Source organism: Hyla sarda, chromosome 6, assembly GCF_029499605.1.
Source record: "Hyla sarda isolate aHylSar1 chromosome 6, aHylSar1.hap1, whole genome shotgun sequence".
Taxonomy (NCBI): Eukaryota; Metazoa; Chordata; class Amphibia; order Anura; family Hylidae; genus Hyla; species Hyla sarda.
The window spans coordinates 121309551-121333890 of record NC_079194.1 but is presented as its reverse complement, the minus strand read 5'-3'; the positions used below and the strand labels follow the sequence as shown (position 1 = coordinate 121333890).

The following is a 24340-nucleotide window of genomic DNA, read 5'->3' as shown; positions in this document are numbered from 1 at the left end:
AAAATTGACTAAATTTACTCCAGCTCAAACATGGAGCAGAAAAAGCTACTACCAAAGTAAAAAAGGAAAAATTGCTTACGTAAAAGAAAATTATCAACAGGCTGAAACCAGTTGATAAATACGTCGCACATAAGCAAAAAAAAAGTAAGGAAAAAATTACTAAAAAAAAGAATACATAAGCAAACATTGATAAATGTCCCTCAATGAGAATTGTAGTCTCCAATATGATGTCCACCAAAGTCTCCCAATGACATTAAAGGGGTATTCCAGGAAAAAAACTTTTTCTTATATCAACTGGCTCCAGAAAGTTAAACAGATGTGTAAATGACTTCTATTAAAAAATTTTTAATCCTTTCAATAATTATCAGCTGCTGAAGTTGAGTTGTTGTTTTCTGTCTGGCAACAGTGCTCTCTGCTGACATCTCTACTTGTCTTGGGAACTGCAGAAGAGGTTTGCTATGGGGGATTTGCTTCTAAACTGGGCGGTTCCCGAGACAGGTATCATCAGAGAGCACTTAGACAGAAAAGAACAACTCAACTTCAGCAGCTCATAAGTACTGAAAGGATTAAGATTTTTTTAATAGAAGTTATTTACAAATCTGTTTAACTTTCTGGAGCCAGTTGATATATTAAAAAAAAAAAGTTTTTTCCTGGATAATCCCTTTAAATAAGGCCAGCCTATGGGTTGTTCTTATATGTACACCATATGGGAGTGGCAGATTACCCTCCAACTGACACATAGTAAAAGAAATAGAACAAAACAGAGTATCACCTCCTTCATTAAAAGGGGTCCTCCGGTGGTGAACATTTTTTTTTTTTTTTTTTATTAATTGGTGCCAAAAAGTTAAACATATTTGTAAGCTGCTGTATGCTCCAGAGGAAGTTGAGTTGTTCTTTTCTGTCTGACCACAGTGCTCTCTGCTGACACCTCTGTCTATGTCAGGAATTGTCCAGAGCAGGAGAGGTTTTCTATGGGGATTTGCTCCTTCTCTAGACAGTTCCCAATACAGAAAGAGGCATCAGCAGAGAGCACTGTGGTCAGACTGAAAAGAAATTCAAAAAGTAAAGAACTTCCTCTGTAGTATACTGCAGCTGATAAGTACTGGAAGGATGAAGATTTTTAAATAGAAGTAATTTACAAATTGTTACTTTTCAGCACCTGTTGATTAGAAGAAAAAAAAGTGATTTCCACCTGAGTACCCCTTTAAAGAGTTATCCAGGATTTAGCTTACTTCTGGAAAACCTCTTTAAGGGGCAGAGGACCTTTTCTACTTTTCCATACTCCATATTCCTTGAAAAACACTGATCTACCAGCTGGTTGCTTTTTACCTAACATTGTGGTGCCCCATCCTCTGAAGGTTTACACCAGTGGTCTTCAACCTGCAGACCTCCAGAAGTTGCAAAACTACAACTCCCAGCATGCCCGGACAGCCGTTGGCTGTCCGGGCATGCTGAGAGTTGTAGTTTTGCAACATCTGGAGGTCCGCAGGTTGAAGACCACTGGTTTACACCAATAATCGCATACGCTAACCAGAGCTGAACTTCCACTATCACATCTCTGATATTAGTATATAGGTGTCCATATTCCTATCCCATGGTCCACAAGAAATAAACATTCCTCACATATTGGGAAACTTACAATCCTCCAATATTGGCTGAACATAACCCGAAGAGACACTATGAAGACAAGTGCTCCAGGGCCTTGAAAAGGTTACACAGGTGGTTGAGAAACAAAAGGAGGACTCCACATAATTCTTCATGGTATGCACGACTGTCACTGATGGGTGTTATGTCTACCAGTACGGCTATACATGCCCCAACCAGCCTGACACTACAGCTGCAGCTAAACAGACAAAAAACCATATATGAATGTATAGTGCAAGTGTAAAGATAAAATGCTACAGGAAGCAACTACAAAACCACATGCGCCGTAGGTGGCAGATTCCAAACACACCTTCTGAAATGTACTGTTTTCTTTTCAAAGACTATATAATGGGGTTACAGGATGTTAAAGGGCAACAGAGGTGGAATGTTTATTATTATCAGAGTCGAATGGTCTCCAGAAGCAGAAACGTCTTGGCTACACTTAAATGACTTTCAATGGTTGATGAGTAACAGGCCCCAGTAGCGGGTGACCATTCTGGATCCCCATGCTTCTGTGAGGACCAGGGTGTACAGTGTCCATTTTAGGACATCATCAGCCAAAACGGCATCCCGCCTCATCCCTCCTCCGTCAGGCGACAGCAAAAACCTTTGTCATTTGTCATACCTTAGACAAAAATGAAAGTGCCGATTCAGAAGAGCTTCGGTAGACCTACTAGCACAGACAGTGTGTGATTGGCTGCCAGCAGACACTGTGATTGGTTGATGGGAGGGTGTGTGCAGTCCCGCTCCACTGTTTCGACACACTTCTTTACAAACCCTAATCTCTCATGTACCCAGCTTTTCCCAATTCCTGCAAAACCTACAGTTATATACTCAGCTTTTCCCGATTCCTGCAGGAATCGGGAAAAGCTGAGAGCGTAGGTTTGTTTTGCAGGAATCGGGAAAAGCTGGGTACATGAGAGGATTAGGGTTTGTAAAGAAGTGTGTCCAAACAGTGGAGCGGGACTGCACACCGCCTCCCATCAACCACAGTAGCTGTGCTGGCAGCCAATCACACACTGTCTGTGCTAGCAGGTCTGCCGAAGCTCTGCTCTGCTGACTCAGCACTTTCATTTTTATCTGAGAGTTTAGGTTGACAAAGGTTTTGGCTGACACCTGACGGAGGGAGGAGGCGGGACGCAGTTTTCGCTGAAGGATGAGCGAGGTACAGCTGACGGCTGATGCTGTCCTAAAATGGACACCGTAAGGGTGCTTAGCTTCTTGTCATATACCAAGAATTAAAAGAACAAACATAATACATTTTTTGACTTCACAAATTTTACTAGAAGACCCCAGTATGAACCTAAGGCCTATGTAAAAACAGGTCCAACCTACAAAATCGCTGGCTCCACGGCTGGTCATCACCTGAGCCAAGCAGCTAAGTTTTGTTCCATGGAGGGTTTAAGAACTTTATGATACAAAGATATCATGTCTAGAGTATACAATGCATGGACTAAAGTATTTTTTGGCAAACATCTCAATAAACATTCCTTTCGTCTGGCAGCAGGAAATGTTTAAATAACTATGAAGTCATCTTGGACTATCAAGGATCCTTCCGGGGAATGAGGCATTCTGCTCATATAAATATAACCTAAGCAACTAACCCCCCCACCCAAAAAAAATAAACTTACATTTTTGGTAAGCACATAACATTAGCTAACATTTTTGTTATTGCATTTCTTCAAGGAGCAGTTGCCATATACCGTATATACTCGAGTATAAGCCGACCCGAATATAAGCAGAGGCCCCTAATTTCACCCCAAATACCCAATAAAAGTTATTGACTCAACTATAAGCCTAGGGTGGGAAATACATCATCCCCCCCCTGTCATCATTTCCCCCCCTTCATCATCACCGACTGTCATCAGCCCCCCCCATCATCACCACCTGTCATCATCCCCCCCTTCATCATCACCGCCTGTCAATGTCTGAACAGTGGTCTTCAACCTGCAGACCTCCAGATGTTTCAAATCTACAACTCCCAGCATGCCCGGAGGTTGAAGACCACTGCGGCCTTTGTCATCATCCAGACCCCCCACCTCCTTTAGTTTTTTACTCACCTCCCCTCGGCGGGAAGGAAGGGTGAGCTGGTCCGGGCCATCTGTGAGTCAGGGACCGTCCAGTGGGGAGGGATAGTCGTTCCGGGCTGTCCATCTTCACTAGGGGGGCCTCTTCTCCGCGCTTCGGGCCCGGAATAGTGACGTTGCCTTGACGACAACGCACAGGGACGTTCATGCGCAACGTCCCTGTGCGTCGTCGTCAAGGCAACATCACTATTCCGGGCCCGAAGCGTGAAGAGGCCGCCCCCCCCCCCCCCCCCCCCCCGGTGAAGATGGACAGACCGGAACGACTATCCCTCCAGCACAGATGGCCCGGACCAGCTCACCCTTCCTTCCCGCCAAGGGGAGGTGAGTACAAAACTAAAGGGGGGGGGGGGGGGGTCTGGATGATGACGAAGGCCGCAGTGGTCTTCAACCTGCGGACCTCCAGATGTTTCAAAACTACAACTCCCAGCATGCCCGGACAGCCATCCCATGCTGGGAGTTGTAGTTTTGAAACATCTGGAGGTCCGCAGGTTGAAGACCACTGAGGGCGGAGAGTTCACTCACGTATAAGCCGAGGGGGGTGTTTTCAGCACGAAAAATTGTGCTGAAAAACTCTGCTTATACTCGAGTATATACAGTACATCAAACTGTGACAGGGACAAGCCAAATATATGTATGATGTTTTTCGGCCCAGAAACAATGGAAAGGTGTTGAAGTATTTCACTTGGGGGCTGAAGGGGGGGGGGGGGGTTCTTCAATCATAACATCGGCACTGTAATTTATACACCCCACCCCCTCTTTTTTCTAACTGGATTCTGTGCAGCCAGAATTGTGTCCCTAGGTGGATGGGCACATTAAACCCTTCAGTCCATGTGACATAATTCATGGTTGTCTGATCTTCAATGCCCTCTCTGTTCACACACAAAGTCCAGCTAGGTGGCTAATTTATACGGCATTACCAAGCACTTGACAACATTTATTCTTATGTAAATAGCCGCGGCGGCCTGCTGTACAACATCAACATATCAGCCTTGTGTATCAGACCCTGCATCTTTATTAACGCAGCACCAGTTACATACAGGTCTGGATCCGTTTTTGAAATTTTTTATTATTATTGTTTTTTGAAGATTTCTAGCCTCAAAATGTTATTGTGGGTGTGTGTCGGCCAAAGCCCACCAGAGGCGTGAATCACATATACTAAAGTCTGAAAAGTCCGGTTCACCCAAATATTAATATTAAATATTTTATGTAACTGTGTTTTTAAACTTTTTATTTTGTTTATTGTTTTAAATATTTTTAATTATATTAGGTTTTTCTATATTGTTTTATTTGTATTACTTAAATGATTGTTTATATGCAAAATCCCATTTTACACTGAATAATAGCCGGGTGAGGCCATTCATTAAGCTCCACTAAATATAATGTAATAGTGCTTTTATTCGCAGTTTTAGCTTCACTCAGTTGGGGGCAACCACACGATAGCCCCCTATTTACCAGCAGGGAGTCCACAAGAAACTGGTTTTAAAGACTTGTAAATGAGGGAGGGGAGTGCAGAAATTTCTAAATTCAGAGCAGGTCAACAACCTGGCGATATCCGCCCTCTACTCATGCAAACAAAAAGACGAATCCCTCCAGGTCACACATGGGATCAGTTTTTTCACAGACAGTCACATGGCTTCCCCTGACGACCTTTAACCCTGTCCCTAAGTTGTGAAGCTATTTAATTGCTAAGATTCCCACCATCCCTCAGTTAAAAGGTAACAAAAGACACCAGGACACCACATTCCAAATCCCACAGCACCTCCATAGAGGCAAGAGACCAAAAACACTGCTGACCACCATCATAGATCAGTACTTCACATGCTCCCGTACACTGCTGACCACCATCATAGATCAGTACTTCACATGCTCCCGTATACAGCTGACCACCATCATAGATCAGTACTTCACATGCTCCCGTACACTGCTGACCACCATCATAGATCAGTACTTCACATGCTCCCGTACACTGCTGACCACCATCATAGATCAGTACTTCACATGCTCCCGTACACTGCTGACCACCATCATAGATCAGTACTTCACATGCTCCCGTACACTGCTGACCACCATCATAGATCAGTACTTCACATGTTCCCGTATACAGCTGACCACCATCATAGATCAGTACTTCACATGTTCCCGTACACTGCTGACCACCATCATAGATCAATATTTCACATGCTCCCGTACACTGCTGACCACCATCATAGATCAGTACTTCACATGCTCCCGTACACTGCTGACCACCATCATAGATCAGTACTTCACATGCTCCCGTACACTGCTGACCACCATCATAGATCAGTACTTCACATGCTCCCGTACACTGCTGACCACCATCATAGATCAGTACTTCACATGCTCCCGTACACTGCTGACCACCATCATAGATCAGTACTTCACATGCTCCCGTACACTGCTGACCACCATCATAGATCAGTACTTCACATGTTCCCGTACACTGCTGACCAGTGACCACCATCATAGATCAGTACTTCACATGTTCCCGTACACTGCTGACCACCATCATAGATCAGTACTTCACATGCTCCCGTACACTGCTGACCACCATCATAGATCAGTACTTCACATGCTCCCGTACACTGCTGACCACCATCATAGATCAGTACTTCACATGCTCCCGTACACTGCTGACCACCATCATAGATCAGTACTTCACATGCTCCCGTACACTGCTGACCACCATCATAGATCAGTACTTCACATGCTCCCGTACACTGCTGACCACCATCATAGATCAGTACTTCACATGCTCCCGTACACTGCTGACCACCATCATAGATCAGTACTTCACATGCTCCCGTATACAGCTGACCACCATCATAGATCAGTACTTCACATGTTCCCGTACACTGCTGACCACCATCATAGATCAGTACTTCACATGCTCCCGTACACTGCTGACCACCATCATAGATCAGTACTTCACATGCTCCCGTACACTGCTGACCACCATCATAGATCAGTACTTCACATGCTCCCGTACACTGCTGACCACCATCATAGATCAGTACTTCACATGCTCCCGTACACTGCTGACCACCATCATAGATCAGTACTTCACATGCTCCCGTACACTGCTGACCACCATCATAGATCAGTACTTCACATGCTCCCGTACACTGATGGCTAATCTAGACACAATTTATTTTATTGGTTTAATTTATAGAGCACTAATATTTTCTGCAGCACTGTACAAAGATTATTACACTGGTTTCTGTCCCCATTGGGATCTTACTATAATGTTGCCCCGATTGGATTTTGAACCCATGACCCCAAAGCTGCAAGACAACGGTGCTAACCTCTCAGCCACTATGCTACTCACGCTCAACACCTAACTATGGGCCCTATTAAAGGGGTACTCCGGTGGAAAACTTTTTTTTTTTTTTTTTTTTTAATCAACTGGTGCCAGAAAGTTAAACAGATTTGTAAATTATTTCTATATTAAAAAAAAAATCTTAATCCTTCCATTAGTTATTAGCTGCTGAATACTACAGAGGAAATTCTTTTCTTTTTGGAACACAGAGCTCTCTGCTGACATCTCTGTCCATTTTAGGAACTGTCCAGAGCAGCATGTTTGCTATGGGGATTTTTTCCTACTCTGGACAGTTCCTAAAATGGACAGAGATGTCAGCAGAGAGCACTGTGCTCTTGATTCAGCAGAGAGCTCTGTGTTCCAAAAAGAAAAAACATTTCCTCTGTAGTATTCAGCAACTAATAAGTACTGGAAGGATTAAGATTTTTTAATAGAAGTAATTTACAAATCTGTTTATCTTTCTGGCACCAGTTGATTAAAAAAAAAAAAAAAGTTTTCCACCGGAGTACCCTTTAAACAGAGCCAAATACTCAATTGTCGGGCTTTGTAATAGGCTCTGTAAAAAAGCACCAATCTATGACATCAGGGCTCATTTACTGCTAGGTGAGGCAATCTTATAAGGTCCTATGGCTTGGTTCACACCTGTGTTGGAGGCTCCGTTGGGTGCCCCCATACCTGCTGTACTATACTGTCCCGCAAAATGTGTGACTCCATGAGGAAAACCCAATGGACACCATTAAAGCCCATTGTGTCCCTCGGGCCTTGTTCGTGTAACCAAATCCAGTGGCAGAGTTTTCTTTTACCCCATGACTTAGCATAACAATGAGAAAAACTGTCCCAGCCGATCTGTTACATGAACAGAGCACGAGGGACACCATGGGCTTTAATTGTTTTCCTCATGAAGTTCGCCATTTAACCGGACAAAACCGCACAGACCTTCAATGCCGACACCAGTCTAACACTTCCCATGATAGTGCCACACAACCAGATGCTGAATATGAAGACAAATAAGGCTAAAAACTGATTTCTTATTATTCGTATTGACTTATTGAATTAAACTACTTTTTTTTTTTGGGGGGGGACTTATTGACTGAATGTTCATATTGTCTGGCCATACATGGGAAGAAACAACCTACTTACTGAAATGGTCTGCTAAAATCTATAGAAATGTATTTGCAACCGAGAAATAGGGATCAGGATCACAGAAGGACACTAAAATGTTACTTTTATTTATTTATTTTTTATCCACTAAAAACGGTTTCACAAAAACCACCCAAAAAGTTCTGTGTATTTATCCAACACCAAAAACAACATGATATAAAATAGAAAGCTGTATCTCGTATCTGCTTCGATTTGCTCCAACCAATCTGGAGACTTGCCAGGTCTTTGAGTCATTCAAAAAATGATAAAACTAAAAGGAGAGATGGGGGGGGGGGGGGGGGGGGGAAGGGAGATGGGGGGGGGGGGAAAGGGAGATGGGGGGGGGGGGAAAGGGAGATGGGGGGGGGGGAAGGGAGATGGGGGGGGGGGGAAAGGGAGATGGGGGGGGGGGGAAGGGAGATGGGGGCGGGGCCTAGGGATCACTTGGCCTATGGATGTGTGGCCGCTACCTGATAGCCCTATCAATTGGGGCCCTGATACTAGAAACACACACATGTATATGCCAATACAGTAAAATAAAATAAAAAAGAGCAAGTACAAGCATTCTATGTATGTGAAGATAATGTAATAAACATCTCCCCCGGAAATGGATAATACATAGAGAATCCACAGCGGCAGCAGAGACTGACTCCGTATAATGGCTAAAAACAATTTAAGTCTATAGATGGCGGAGATGTTAAGCAGCCTCTCACCCCAGACCCGGCAGAGCGATGATGTGTGTATGATATTAACTATTCATAACTGTATTCAATAAGATTTCCCCTGCAGGCCAAAACACAGAGAAGCCACTTGGTGGAACAGGGCTTAATATGATTGGTAAGGGACCTCCTCTCTTCCCAGGCTGGGGAATAAATATGGTTAATATTACAGCGCAAGTATCTCTACAGAGCGCACGTTCCACTGATGCTGAACCAGGGAGTTATATGGATTCCACCTTCTCACCGTAGAGGACTATGCCTGCTGCAGGCAATCTATACAGAGGAGACGTCACTGCCAAAATGTCACTTTCACCATTAAGCGGCGCAAACAGCAGGGTGGCATACACCAAAACTATAAAGCGTAAAAAAGATAGGGGACGGAAATACAGATACAATAAAGCTATAGGACTGAATTCAAGAGGGCAGACTAGTAAAGTAACAATCGGAGGTACGACGAATGGCTTAATACAGTGGTCCCTCAAGTTACAATATTAATTGGTTCCAGGATGACCATTGTATGTTGAAACAATCGTATGTTGAGACCAGAATTCTGGAAACCTGGTAATTGGTTCGGAAGCCACCAAAATGTCATCCGGAAATAGGAAAAAAAGTGAGGATTAAAGAAAAATAAGTAGATAACAAATCTAGATAAAGCAAATCCTTACATATAAAAGTAATAAGGATCTGCTGTAAATCACTGTCTATGTCAGTGTTCCCCAAGCAGGGAGCCTCCAGCTGTTGCAAAACTACAACTCCCAGCATGCACGGACAGCCAAAAGCTGTCCGGGCATGCTGGGAGTTGTAGTTTTGCAACAGCTGGGGGCACCCTGCTTTGGGAACACTGGTCTATGTAAAGGACAGGAGCTTCTTCAGTGTCCTGTACAGTACATGCAATGTCCTAAAAAAGTAACATGGAGCCGCCCTCACCTGGTGTCCAAAGGAGCAGGTAACCCTGGTACAGGTAAAGAGTACAGAATATGTAATACCTCCCTGTACTGTAGGGGGGCGCTACCAGACATCAGTCAATGCATACGCTTCAGTAATACAGGTGTTTTACCAGTAAATTGCCCATTCTAATTGGTCGGTTCTTCCAGCCATTGACACGTTTCACAGATCTGAACTGTCCATAGCATTGTATGTTGAGTCTGGTTTCAAGTTACAATGGTGCAGAAAAGACCATTGTATGTTGAAACGATTGTATGTTGAGGCCATTGTAGGTTGAGGGATCACTGTAATAATCCAACTTTACATCACTTAAAGATTTCGTACAAACAAAAAGCTCCCTCCATAGATAAGAGCAAAAAGCTTACCGACCTAGTGGGTAAAATGAAGTGAATATTATAAGTCACCTACTGTAGATATTGAACAAGTCCTACACATGAGACAACCATCCAAAAAATCTACAACACACTGATGGCTCCCATAATGGTAGGAGAAACAAGTCAGTCTTGTATATGATCTAAAACTGGATTCAAGATGGCGGTGGGGCGAGGATAGATATAAATACAGTAAGTACATGAATCAGTCTACCGATAAAGTAAGACTGGACACCTGGAGTGCCCTGCATAGACAGATACAAATCAGCGCCACCCAGTGGTCAAAATACCATGAAAAAGTTCAAGATTTAGATATTTCCAAAATTGTACTACGAAAAGGGATTTCAAAACAAATGAACCAATCTGTGCCCCACAAATGCAAATATACTAAGTGATTATATCCCTAAAAAAAAAAAAGTCAATAGCCCCAAATCCGCGTGTCTATGAAACTTCACCTGTCAACCAATAATATATTAGCTTATATGGCAGGTCTGGTAATGGATCTTGGGTACCGACAATACAGGACAATGTATTAAAGGATTCAGAGACAACATCGAACCTGATGAGAGATTACAAAAATGTCTATGAAGAAGATGCTGGTTGCCTTGGAAACACAAAGTTTTAACAATGGTACTATGGCACTTCTTCCTTATAGGTCAGTAGGGGGCCGACTAGAAACAACAATGAATGTTACGGGGGCACCAGTGATGGATAGTAGGGGGAAGTGTATAATCAATTGAAAGTTCGAGACCAACTTATTTGTGTACATTAGGAAAAGACCATCTGATACATCCCACCCCATCATAATATATAATTTTGTGTATATAGTAAAATATCTTTAATCCAGAAGTAGATAGGTGCCAAATTATAAGTATTGCTAAATCGTACATAAGCGCCGGATTATCAGATACCCGATTAATGGAATGGAATCTTTTTAAGAATTTCTTTCGAGAACAGCTCCCATTCATATGACTGCAGCAGAACGTAAACCCTTGGAGAGACAGTGCCCACTGTGCTGCATGGCTGAATGCTTCCATGTTGTCATACATTAGTCCAAAGCAGCTCTAAAAGCAATACACTTCTCGGCATGCCTGCTGTCTGTCACCGCAGAGCGCCACTTGTCACTCATGGCTGGGCAAACCAGTCCTCAAACAGATCTGCACCGAGCCCATCCCTGGTCACTCAGCCTTCCTGACTTTCCCAGCGAGCTCTCAGCACCAGTCCCCGGGATTTCTCTTTCGGCACCCCAGGGAACAATACTGCTTTATTCAAAATCTAACCAAACAAGTCTACCCAGGTCATACGAGTGGGGGCAAAACAAGGACCCCCACCTAAGCCGAAACTGAGCAAATCCAGCCTTCTTACAATACAATGCACCTGGGTGCAAACATATGAGCTTAAACTGAATTAAACAAAACGGCATCTATAAAAATGGTCCCTAGCTCATCAGCTACAAAACTACAACTCCCAGCATGCCATGACGGCGAAGATACCATCTGCCGGTGTGTAGCATTAAGGTTCCGTTACGCTTGCTATTATACTTTATAGCAGTGATCTCCAAACTGTGGACCTCAAGCTGTTGCAAAACTACAACTCTCAACATGCCTGGACAGCCAACGGCTGTCCGGGCATGTTGGGAGTTGTAGCTCTGCAACAGCTGGAGGTCCAATTTGAAGACCACTATTCTACAGGATAAAATTTTAATTTAATTCAACATCAACAAGAGATGCAAGTCAATGCATGGTAGGCATTGTAGTCCTGCAGCCCTATAAAGAATGATCTGAAAACAATACCTGTTCATACCCGGCTTTGTGCAATCGGCAGGCAGAAAAAATAAATAAAAAATAAATCCTCTACCGAAAAAGTCAATGACCTAAAGAGAAGACGGGCGTTGTGAAATGGAAGGGTCACCACAGCGGAGAAGCAGTAGGAAGAGCTGTGGAAAAAGGTCACTACACTACCTACTGCTGAGCATCCCGGGCAGGAATAGAAGCAAGAAAAAAGAAATAAAAATAACCCTCTAGTGCCCAGATGGCATGGCTTGTGCCATATCAATGGGCAGGCATGACGTGTAATTAATTGTCACCTTAAAATGCCCCAGTCGAAGCACCACCGACAACCAACTCCATTAAAAAATATGCACACTATGCTGCCGCCTTCCATACATTCGCTCGTTACCACTTGGCAGGTACCTGCAAAGTCTGGCAGAGGCATGCCAAATATCGTGAATACGGAAAGCGGGCATACCCATAGGCACGATGATCTTTTCAGATGTTCTATATCTTCTCTAAAAGAATTCGATAGAGAGGTGTTCTCTGGTCTATCTGCTATCCCTGAAAGAGTGCACCACCCCCACTTCAAAACGGGGCAGGTTAAAGGGCACCAGGGTCAGAAGGCCCCAGCAGCTGCAACAGTTTAAAGCAGGAGGATTTAGAACCATTTGCTGAGGACATGTGGAAATCTCAAATTGGGGGGGGGGGGGTAATGGGTTGGGGGCTGGGGATGGATCTGCAACTTTGTTTCTGATCTGTGCTTCAGATGGAATGTCTCTCCTCTCTGGCCTTGGCTGCACCCATATCTCTGCACTACACTGTGATAAGGGGCAACATGTACTGTAGAGAAAGCAATAACGTGAATAAAGGCTCCTGCAAACATATTGGGGTGGAAACTGCAGCTCTTCTATAGCAGAGACTGGGCAGGCAATACGGCACATATGTGCGGACCATTATAAGGATCCACCGCCACAGTCTGGGAAGAAATGACTGATGCCTTTTCTGAGTTCATGACTATATAAGACAATAAATGATTGTCCTGGAAAACAATGAGCAAAATAGAATTCTAATTCTTGGCAATGAGGACGACTGCATTGTGGGAGAGTTACTAGCAACATACTCTGCAGGGTCATAAAACGAGGAGGAGGAGGAGAAGACATGACGGCCACAAACCGTAACGCCGAGATGCTTCAGCAAGTGGGATTATTTATCCTATACATATGTATATACCAGCCATACAACTGTCTACAGTGTATATACACTGCCCGTATACATACCAATCGTACATGTGTATATACACTGCCCGTATACATACCAATTGTACATATGTACATACACTGCCCGTATACATACCAATTGTACATATGTACATACACTGCCCGTATACATACCAATTGTACATATGTACATACACTGCCCGTATACATACCAATTGTACATGTGTATTTACACTGCCCGTATACATACCAATCGTACATGTGTATATACACTGCCCGTATACATACCAGCCATACACATGTATATACTGCTCATATACATACATGTATATATACACTGCTCATATACATACCAGCTATACACGTGTGTGTATATACACTGCCCGTATACATACCAGCCATACACATGTATATACTGCTCATATACATACATGTATATATACACTGCTCATATACATACCAGCTATACACGTGTGTGTATATACACTGCCCATATACATACCAGCCATACGTGTGTGTATATACACTGCCCATATACATACCAGCCATACGTGTGTGTATATAAACTGCCCATATACATACCAGCCATACACATGTGTATCTAAACCCATATGTATAAATACCAGCTACACGTGTATATATGCTTTTCATATACTGTACATACATTCCAGCCATACACATGTATACACATAGCCCATTTAAACACACACGTATATGCATACATACCAGTCATACATACAGTCTATAAACATATATATCCTCTATACATTTACATACCATGCAATATGCACAGACACAATTTATACACATCTATATATACACACTAGTATATCTCATCTATTTTCACATGCATACATAATTGCGGGAGTATAGGGATAGTAACATTTTATATACGTGAACACCTAAGGTATTGGCTTGTAATCCTACACCAAACAGACATATTCCTATATATGTTTCACATACACACAATCACATAATACTATATACATACACACACACACACACACACATCCCACACATTTATACACTACAAAAATATATAAATCCATACACACTGGTTTTTTATACATACAGTAAATACATGCAATTATTGTTTGGGGTATTGAGGTTGTGGAGAGAACACACAGACACGTATGTATACATATACACATAATATATATATATATATATATATACACATACATACACACAGACATGTAACACTATGTATGAACTTACAGCCTCCAGAAATCTCCACATGTCTCCCCTAGGATCTGGTCTATTACTTCCTACCCTCATCACATCCTACACAGTCCAGGGGCCGCAGACATAAGTACCTGCCCTAAGCCCATTTCTTACCCACGGATAAGCTGGATGGAGATTATATATATATATATATATATATATATATATATATATATATATATATACACACACACACCTGTGTATGCATTTATTAATGATATGGACAATGCAAAGCTCACTCACCCGCCTACACGACTACTCACACTTCCAGTGGTGCCTGTGCCAGTCTTAGACATGGCAGAATGGGTAGACAGGGGTTAACATCACCCTGTGCCAACAAATCCCACAGACTCCAAAAAGCGCATTCCTTCCTAGAGATCCTCCCGGACCGGCACAAGCGGAGGACGCAGGTATTATGGGCGGCATTCACACCTCCCGGATATTTGTAGACAGCGCACGGGGCACCGGGAGCAGCGCTGCCACACGTCTCCTCACAGGTGCAGCACTGGCCGGGGGGAAGCTGGCACACAGCTGGCAGCGCTCCTGCAGAGAATGAATATTCAGGGCGGGCATAGTTCCTCTCCCGTCTAGATATGAGCCCGGTTGCCCGTACCTGCCGCCACCATGCCCGCTCCTCCCGGGTGAGATCCTCCGCAGAGGGGACACGGGGAAAAGATTTCCGCCCAATTTCCCCCTCACATACCGTAACCCTTTCACTGCCAGAGCTCACTGCACCACAGGCCCCTCCGTCTGGCTGCTAAGGTGTTAACAAACCCCTGAAGAGATCATTTACCCGGTGTATGGCGCCAACCTATAGGGCAGCTCTGCGCACACAACGTATTGAGCCACTCCAATCCACAAGTCCTGGTATACACACAATACTGCTGCAGAGGAGGATGGGGGTAGTAGTGCTTCCAAACTGCCAGCACCATCTGCATTGACAACAAACATCCCAAACCATGATCCTATAGGAATGCGAATAGAAAGTGGGGTGGCATAGGTGCCAAGAAGTCTGCCAGGGACGTATGGCTTTGGCGTAGTAACTTCAAGATATGGGCAAGGGGTTGGCAATAAGCAAAGTATACATGATATCACTTAGTCAGCTGTCAGCCGAGATGCCCAGCGCCTTCCTAGGATTGCGGGCACTTTATTAGCCTGGCATCTCATCCTGGCTGCCCTCTCCCTGCAGTCTGTGTAGGAAAACATCAGCAATACAACCACATCCCCAGCTCCTGCCACCAACCAGTGCAACCCAAGTGAGCGCAGTGCAGCCTCTCCCTGCCCACCAACTGCAGCATGGCACGGACCAAGGGGCACCGCCGCACACTGTGTGCCTAACCCAGCCAGGGGTATGCGCTACATACATGTGCAGCCCAGAAATCAGTACAGCAGCATGGCACAGGGCACCCTCCCACCCCGTGCCCGGTAATGGGGATCATAGGCACAAACCCTATAAATCACTGGGGGTGAGGAGTGCGGGGTCCTGATCACCAGCCCGGTGCCCGGCACGTTACAGTCCTCAGTGCCAGCACCAGATCCAGTGCGGGGAGGACCAGACTGCCCGATCCCCCGCTCCTGCGTTTCACAGCCCCCGATCATGCTCGGCAGCACGTTGCAGATTCCCAGCTTCTCTCTAGCGATCCCCCCCCCCCCCCTTCTTCTCCAGGAACCGGGGAAGAGAAGGAAAAGTTCCATCGGTAGAGCACACGGCGAACACGGCGGCTACTTACTGCGAGAGCGGGCGCCCGCTGCCATGTCCGGAGTCCCGGCGCCGTGATACAATGTAGCTGCTCAGCATGAATGGAATAGGAAGGAATGCAGCGCAGCTTCCACTGGAACTCCAGCCTCGATCTCGCTTCCCAGGGCGCTGCTGTGCCGCCGATCACCGCCAGAGGGCGCACGAGCCGGCCTGGGAGGGACACGCACACGGGAGGGGTAGAGCCCATTCACACTCACTGTTAACCCTCTCCAGACTGCACCAAATGCTAATAGAAGAATCGAGATGTATAGGCTTACTGTAGGACTACAGTGTGTTTTATTATTTTTACTTAAATCAAAATACTAATTGTATAACTAAGAGAGCATAACGTACTATAGGACACTGTATTAGTAAGTACAGCGGTCCTTCAAGTTACAATATTAATTGGTTCCAGGACGATCATTGTATGTTGAAACCATTGTAGGTTGAGGCCAGAACTCTATGGAAACCTGGTAATTGGTTCCATAAAATAGGAAAAGGTGAGGATTAAAGATAAATAAGTAGATAACTAATACAGAAAGAAAGTCCTTCCATATAAAAGTAAGAAAGAGCTGCTGGGAGCTGTAAATCACTGTCTATGTCAGTGTTTCCCAACCAGGGTGCCTCCAGCTGTTGCAAAACTACAACTCCCAGCATGCCCGGACAGCCGGCGGCTGTCCGGGCATGCTGGAAGTTGTAGTTTTGCAACAGCTGGAGGCACCCTGGTTGGGAAACAATGGTTTATGTAGAGGACAGGAGCTTCTTCGGGGTTCTATACAGTACACACAGTGTCCCAAATGGAGCCGCCCTTTAGAGATGAGCGAACTTACAGTAAATTCGATTCGTCACGAACTTCTCGGCTCGGCAGTTGATGACTTTTCCTGCGTAAATTAGTTCAGCTTTCAGGTGCTCCCGTGGGCTGGAAAAGGTGGATACAGTCCTAGGAGACTCTTTCCTTGGACTGTATCCACCTTTTCCAGCCCACCGGAGCACCTGAAAGCTGAACTAATTTACGCAGGAAAGGCATCAACTGCCGAGCCGAGAAGTTCGTGACGAATCAAATTTACTGTAAGTGCGCTCATCTCTACCGCCCTTACTTGGTGTCCAAAGGAGCAGCTAACCCTGGCACAGGAAAGGAGTAGTACAGAACTTGTAGTTCCTCCCTGTACTGTAGGGGGCGCTACCAGACAGCCAGTCAGTGCATGCACTTCAGTAATAGAGGTGATTTACCAGTAAAATGCCCATTCTGATTGGTCAGTTCCTCCAGTTGTGACGCGTTTCACAGATCTGGATTGTCTGTACATTGTATGTTGAGTCTGGTTTCAAGTTACAATGGTCCAGAAAAGACCATTGTATGTTGAAACTATTGTATGTTGAGGGGTCACTGTATAGGATTCTAAAAGGTGTAAAAAAAAAAAAATATATATATATATATATACACACATATATATTTAATAAAAAAATAGTTTTATTAACTCCTTAAGGACACATGACGTACCGCTACGTCATGTGTCCCAGTCCTGCCATATAACATGGGGTTACACGGTAACCCCACATCATATCGTGGCGGGCCCGGCATCATAGTGAAGCCGGGACCCGCCGCTAATAGCGCACGGCACTGATTGAGGTGCCACGTGCTATTAACCCTTTAGCCGTGCGCTCAAAGCTGAGCCGTGCGGCTAAAAACTAAAGTGAAAGTGCCCGGCTAGCTCAGGGAGCTGTTCGGGATCGCCACGGTATAATCGCGGCATCCCGAACAGCTGTACTACAGGAGAAGGTCTCTTACCTTCCTTCCTGCAGTCCGGTCGCTGATTGAATGATTCAAGCCTGAGATCCAGGCTTGAGCGATCACCGATTTCTCTGATTGTTGCCATGCAACGGCAAGGCAGCAGTCTGTGAATGAAATCAGCCATTGCAAGCTGATAGGTCTCTATGGCACCTATCAGCTTGTAAAAAAAAAAGTGTAAAAAAAAAAAAAAAAGTTAACCCTTTCAGGTATTCCCTTCTGCATTAAAAGTTTGAATCACCCGGCATTTCCTAGTAACAAAATAAAACAGTGTAAATAATAATAAAAAATACACATATGTGGTATCACCGCGTGTGGAAATGTCCGAATTATAAAAATATACCACTTTTTAAACCGCAAGTTCAATGGCGTACGCGCAAAAAAATTCCAAAGTCCTAAATATTGCATTTTTGATCACTTTTTAAACCACAAAAAAGTGAATAAAAAGTGATCAAAAAGTCTGATCAGAACAAAAATGGTACCACTAAAAACGTCAGATTGCGGCGCAAAAAATGAGCCCCCATAGCACCCTGAACACAGAAAAATAATAAAGTTATAGGGGTCAGAAGATGACAATTTTAAACATACATTTTCCTGTATGTATTCATGATTTTTTCTGAAGTGACACAAAATCAAACCTATACAAGTAGGGTATCATTTTAACCGTATGGACCTACAGAATAAAGATAAGGTGTCATTTTTGCCAAAAAAAAGTACTGCGTAAAAACAGAAGCCCACAAAACTTACAAAATAGTGTTTTTTCATAAATGTTGTCGCACATTGATTTTTTTTCCCGTTTCACCGTAGATTTTTGGGTAAAATGACTAATGTCATTACAAAGTAGAATTAGTGACGCAAAAAATAAGTCATCATATAGAATTTTAGGTGAAAATTTTAAAGAGTTATGATTTTTTTAAGTTAAGGAGGAAAAATTGAAAATGAAAAAACAGAAAAAGCCCCGGTCCTTAAGGGGTTAATAATGCTAATTTAAATCTATTACATGTCACCCCTACTGAGTAATACAATTACACTAAAGTCCCCAAGGCAATAAGCATCCTACACCAAAACCACAATTATTTACACAAAAAAGAAGTGTATATAGATCAAATCATAAAAAGGTTTTCCTTATTAATGCATGAATGCAAAATTCAGACATACATTTAAAACACTTAAAAAACTCATAAATGTGTCATGATGACAGAGATACAACTCTGTGGTACAAAGACAGAACCTGGGGTCTGAGCAAGACCAAGAACAATATACAAAAATGCATAGCAACCACCTGATAAAGCCCAGACTCAAAAAGGTAGTGTGCCTGAAAGCAAAAGAGAAATGAAAAATTAAGGGAAGGTAGAGTAAAATGAGTAACAGGTAGTATGCAGCATGAAAACAAACCTAATTACCAGGAACAAGGAGCAAAGTGACAACACGGTGTTAAACAGAGAATAATTACCAAGTGGACAAAAGACCAGAATGTTCGTGAAATAAAACTACAATAATACTGCTTATAGATAGATAGATTAACAACTGTAATACTGCCCCTATGTTCAAGAATATAACTACTATAATACTGCCGCTATGTACATGAAATAAAACTACAATACTGCCCATAGATAGATAAACAACTGTAATACTGCCTCTATGTACAAGAATATAACTACTATAATACTGCCGCTATGTACATGAAATAAAACTACAATAATACTGCCCATAGATAGATAAACAACTGTAATACTGCCTCTATGTTCAAGAATATAACTACTATAATACTGCCCCTATGTACATGAAATAAAACTACAATAATACTGCTCATAGATAGATAAACAACTGTAATACTGCCTCTATGTACAAGAATATAACTACTATAATACTGCCCCTATGTGCATGAAATAAAACTACAATAATACTGCTCATAGATAAACAATTGTAATACTGCCCCTATGTACAAGAATATACCGTATTTATCGGGGTATACCACGCACCGGCCTATAACACGCACCCTCATTTTACCAAGGATATTTGGGTAAAAAAAGTTTTTTACCCAAATATCCATGATAAAATGAGGGTGCGTGTGTGCGCGTGTATACCCCGATATACCCCCAGGAAAGGCAGAGGGAGAGAGGCCGTCGCTGCCCGCTTCTCTCCCCCTGCCTTTCCTGGGGTCTAGAGCGCTGCTGTCGGCCCTTTTCACCCTCTGGTTATTGGCGCCGCTGCCCGTTCTGTCCCCCTGACTATCGGTGCCGGCGCCGATAGCCAGGGGGAGAGAAGCGGCGCCGACAGCCAGGGGGAGAGAAGGGGCAGCGGCACCCATTGCCGGCGCCGCTGCCCCAGCGTCGTTGCTATGCACGGCGCGGCGCTCTGACGTCATGCGCCGCGCCGTTCAGCGCATAGCAATGACGCCGGGGACGCACGACGGAGGCCTGGAGCAGCGCGGACCCGACTCAGGTAATTATGCCACCGGGGATGGGGGGAGGCAACGGGGCAGCGGCGCCGGCAATGGGTGCCGCTGCCCCTTCTCTCCCCCTGGCTGTCGGCGACAGCCAGGGGCAGAGAAGGGGCAGCGGCACCCATTGCCGGCGCCGCTGCCGATAAATACGGTAACTACTATGATACTGCCCCTATGTACATAAAATAAAACTACAATAATACTGCTCATAGATAGATAAACAACTGTAATACTGCCTCTATGTACAAGAATATAACTACTATAATACTGCCCCTATGTACATGAAATAAAACTACAATAATAACTACAATAATACTGCTCATAGATAGATAAACAACTGTAATACTGCCTCTATGTACAAGAATATAACTACTATAATACTGCCCCTATGTACATGAAATAAAACTACAATAATACTGCTCATAGATAAACAACTGTAATACTGCCCCTATGTACAAGAATATAACTACTATAATACTGCCCCTATGTACATAAAATAAAACTACAATAATACTGCTCATAGATAGATAAACAACTGTAATACTGCCCCTATGTACAAGAATATAACTACTATAATACTGCCCCTATGTACATGAAATAAAACTACAATAATACTGCTCATAGATAGATAGAAACATCTGGCACAGAAATTCCGCTGTGTGCACAGAGCAGCAGAATCCTGTTGAATTCAACGGTACTTTGCTGCAGCGAAATCTTCGTGCTAGATTCCAATGCAGAATACGGCACAGAAATTCTGCCATGTGAACATGGGCTATGTCCTTCCTTTATATATCCCATTCTTTTAAATACGTTTTGGCTCAAATACTGTAGTGCAGTTTTTCAAAAAAATGCCAGAAAAAACCCTGTGTGAAAACCTAGCTTAAAGGAAAATTGTTATCCTGTTCACCCACACTAAACCCAATATACTGGGTTATAGTGTGGGAACAGGATACCGATGCAGGGTCTCTGACTAAGATAATACCTTTCCTGTTAGTTGGCGATGTGGAAGACCACCAAGGCAGGATGGGGAACCACACAGTGGGGCAGGTGTACCAGGGATGGCTGTGGAGAGCTGCGGCTATCCCTTTTGAGACCTGTTCCTGCTGGATCTGGCCTTAAGGTCCGGGTAGAGTAAGAGCGAGGTGCAAAAGTGCCCTGGGAGTGGTGACTAATTAACTTTGTTGCCCCACTTAAAGGATGGCACATAGCACACACTTTTTCTCTCACTCTACTGGGCACTCACCCTTAGTATCCTGGCCTTCTAGCAAGGATCGAGGAATTTTTATAGATCTGGCTAGATGTCAGGGCAGTGTCACATAGCGCACATCCACTTATTTATGTATTTATTTTTATCACTGTGTCCATGGTTTGTGTTCTGTTTGTGCACTAGGATTAGTCAGGTTGTGGTAGCCCTTCTGGGTGTTCCTCCTGCTGGTCTAGGGGAGGTGTGTGTGGCCATCAGCTTCCTCACCTCCCTGCCATGCCCCAGGCAACCTTGCTTTGGCAGGGATGCCAAGCCGGTTTTACTGGCCCCTCGGTGACAACTTGGTTTTTGCCCAGTTGTTTGCCAGGAGCACTTTCGGTCCCTGAATAGCTTCAGTGAAAGGGGACATTGTACCTGGAGCCTTGCAGGTGCCTTTTGGCCCGGAGGCGAAAGGCTTGGTTTATTGGGGGGCCTCTCTCCTTTTGGAGAAGGGCTTGCGATGGACCACATCATTGTGCACGTTTTTTTGTGTGAACACTTACACTTTTTACTTGCACTTGTGACTTGAGAGCAAGTACCTCAGCTCTTAAATAAAGATATATACCTGCAGCCCGGAACGGTGTCCCTCTGAAGGTCTGCTTCTTTCTTCAGTGAATTGCGCACAGGAGGCTGGCTCGCCGGGTGAATTTGAATATTTATGTGTGCTGGTCATGTGAGAGCTTGCGCCTACTGAGCGCTCACGTAATCAATTGTGCTCAATTCACCAAAGAAAGAAGCAGACCTTCAAAGGGACACTGCTCCGAGCTGTAGGTACGTATTTTACTCAGAGACACTGCACCGGTCTCCTGTTCACCCACACCATACCCAATGTATTGGGTTAAGTGTTGGTGAACAGGATGACCGTTTTCCTTTAATACTGCTCCAGTGTACAAGAATTTTACTATTATAATACTGCCCTTTATGTACAAAAATATAACTACTATAAGGCTAGGTTTCCACACATGTATTTTTCTGGCATATTTTGGAAAACTGCCAAACTAGTCAGAAGTGTATTCCAAAGGAATGGTAAATATAAAGGAATGACTTCTAAAAGCCTAAGGGTGACTTCACACATAGCCCCCCCCCTAAAAATTTTTAACTTTTTTGCAGTGTTTTTCCAGATTCTTCATATCTGGTAGTTTATTTTAGTGAATGAATGCTGATGTTAAATTTCAATAAGGAAATATAAAACACTATGAAAATATAACAGCAGTGCTGGTTTGTAGTGTTTTTTTTTTTCTTACTCATGATTTTTTCAAACATGAAGAGAGTTACTTTGTTTTGTTTTTGTTTTTTTAAAGCCTTGAAAAAGCACTTGAGGAAATGTTTGTTGATCAATGAATACAAGACTTGTACCAAACGCAAAAAAAATAAATAAATAAGCGTATGTACTAAAACAGTTTTTAAGAAAAACACTATAAAACTGCATAAGAAAAGTAATGCAGCACAAAAAATTCTGCAGGTTTTTTTTTAGCATTTAAAGCCACACAAGGTTTGCTATACAACTATATTACCTCAAGATATCATAAAGCAGTCTCACAATGCTACCATGTTACACCAAGTTCCTCTCTCATATCACTAGTAAACCTCACAATGACCAATAATCCCGATATGCAACCACACAGCCTTCAGTAACTCATAGTATACCAATAACATTGGCACAATAAAGACGTGCCTCCTTAGATCCTTGCAATACAATTATACAGTACTACTAAATTATTTCAGTATGTTACCCCCAGCTCGAAGATGCTATCATACATACAAGTGTTGGTTAGAGAAGATACAAAACACTTACCAATCACGTTGAGCTTCCCCCTGGTCTCAGGGTATGGAGGACTGGTTAGTAAGAACAGGTTATTCAGTGAGCAGTCAGATGCCACATAGTACTAAGACGACCGAGCTACACAAACACAACTCACAAAGGAGCCTAATTTTATTGTGTTATAATATTCCTCCTGCTTCATTGCAGAAACACCCTTGCAAATTGGGTGCCGTTCGCGCACACTGCTTGTAAATGGCAATCCATAATTTGCATATTAAAGGTATTAACTTAATTTTATTCATAGTTTAATTTGCATATTAAAATTGTGCTTGATAAGTCAAAATTGTAGAAAAGATCTGTGTTCCTTGTAACAATCACAAGGTTTACTTTGTACTAAGAACTATTTTTGTCTACATTAAACCCAAACAGAAATCGAAATTTGGAGCTTCCTTTTGGAGATATAATGTATCTTCACCTTACTTGGTTCCAGCAGGCAGCTGTGGCTCGGTGGTACCCTAGGGCGCAGCTATAGGGGGTGGAGAGGTAGCAGTCGTATGGGGGCTCTGGTGCCTTAGGGGGCATCAAAGCACATGTGGCCTATATTAGACCAGTATTATAATGAGCACATGGAGCCCTGTTGCAGATTTTGCATCGGGGCCCAGTAGCTACAAGTTACAACCCTGGTGGTACCCCCTGCACTCAGAATACCTTTGTAAATCATTGATTCATTTCAGTTTAGTCCATTGCCGCTATTGGTTGTATGAGAGCCACTTGTAGGGCCACTCCATGAGAGTGAGAAGGAGACAATCCTGTGTATCAAAGTGTACTGAACAGAAAACCACTTAAATCTTTACCGCCAAAGATTGACTTCGGAAGGCCTAAGTCAACTCAAGCAATGGACAAGTAAGC

The 24340-nt window shown here is 43.6% G+C and overlaps 1 protein-coding gene across 3 annotated transcripts in view; it reads right to left on the bottom strand.

The window, feature by feature from the left end:
• PLXNA1 (plexin A1) overlaps positions 1–16319 on the bottom strand; it is a 327026-nt gene extending 310707 nt beyond the window's left edge. For 2 of the 3 annotated variants that reach the window (XM_056524877.1, XM_056524880.1), the window contains exon 1: positions 14700–14828. The gene's annotated coding sequence lies outside the window, so the exon portion shown is untranslated. Of the gene's footprint in view, positions 1–14699; positions 14829–16186 lie in introns of those variants that run through there. The other variant, XM_056524879.1, reaches the window with a different exon arrangement.
• Positions 16320–24340: the final 8021 nt, after the last annotated feature.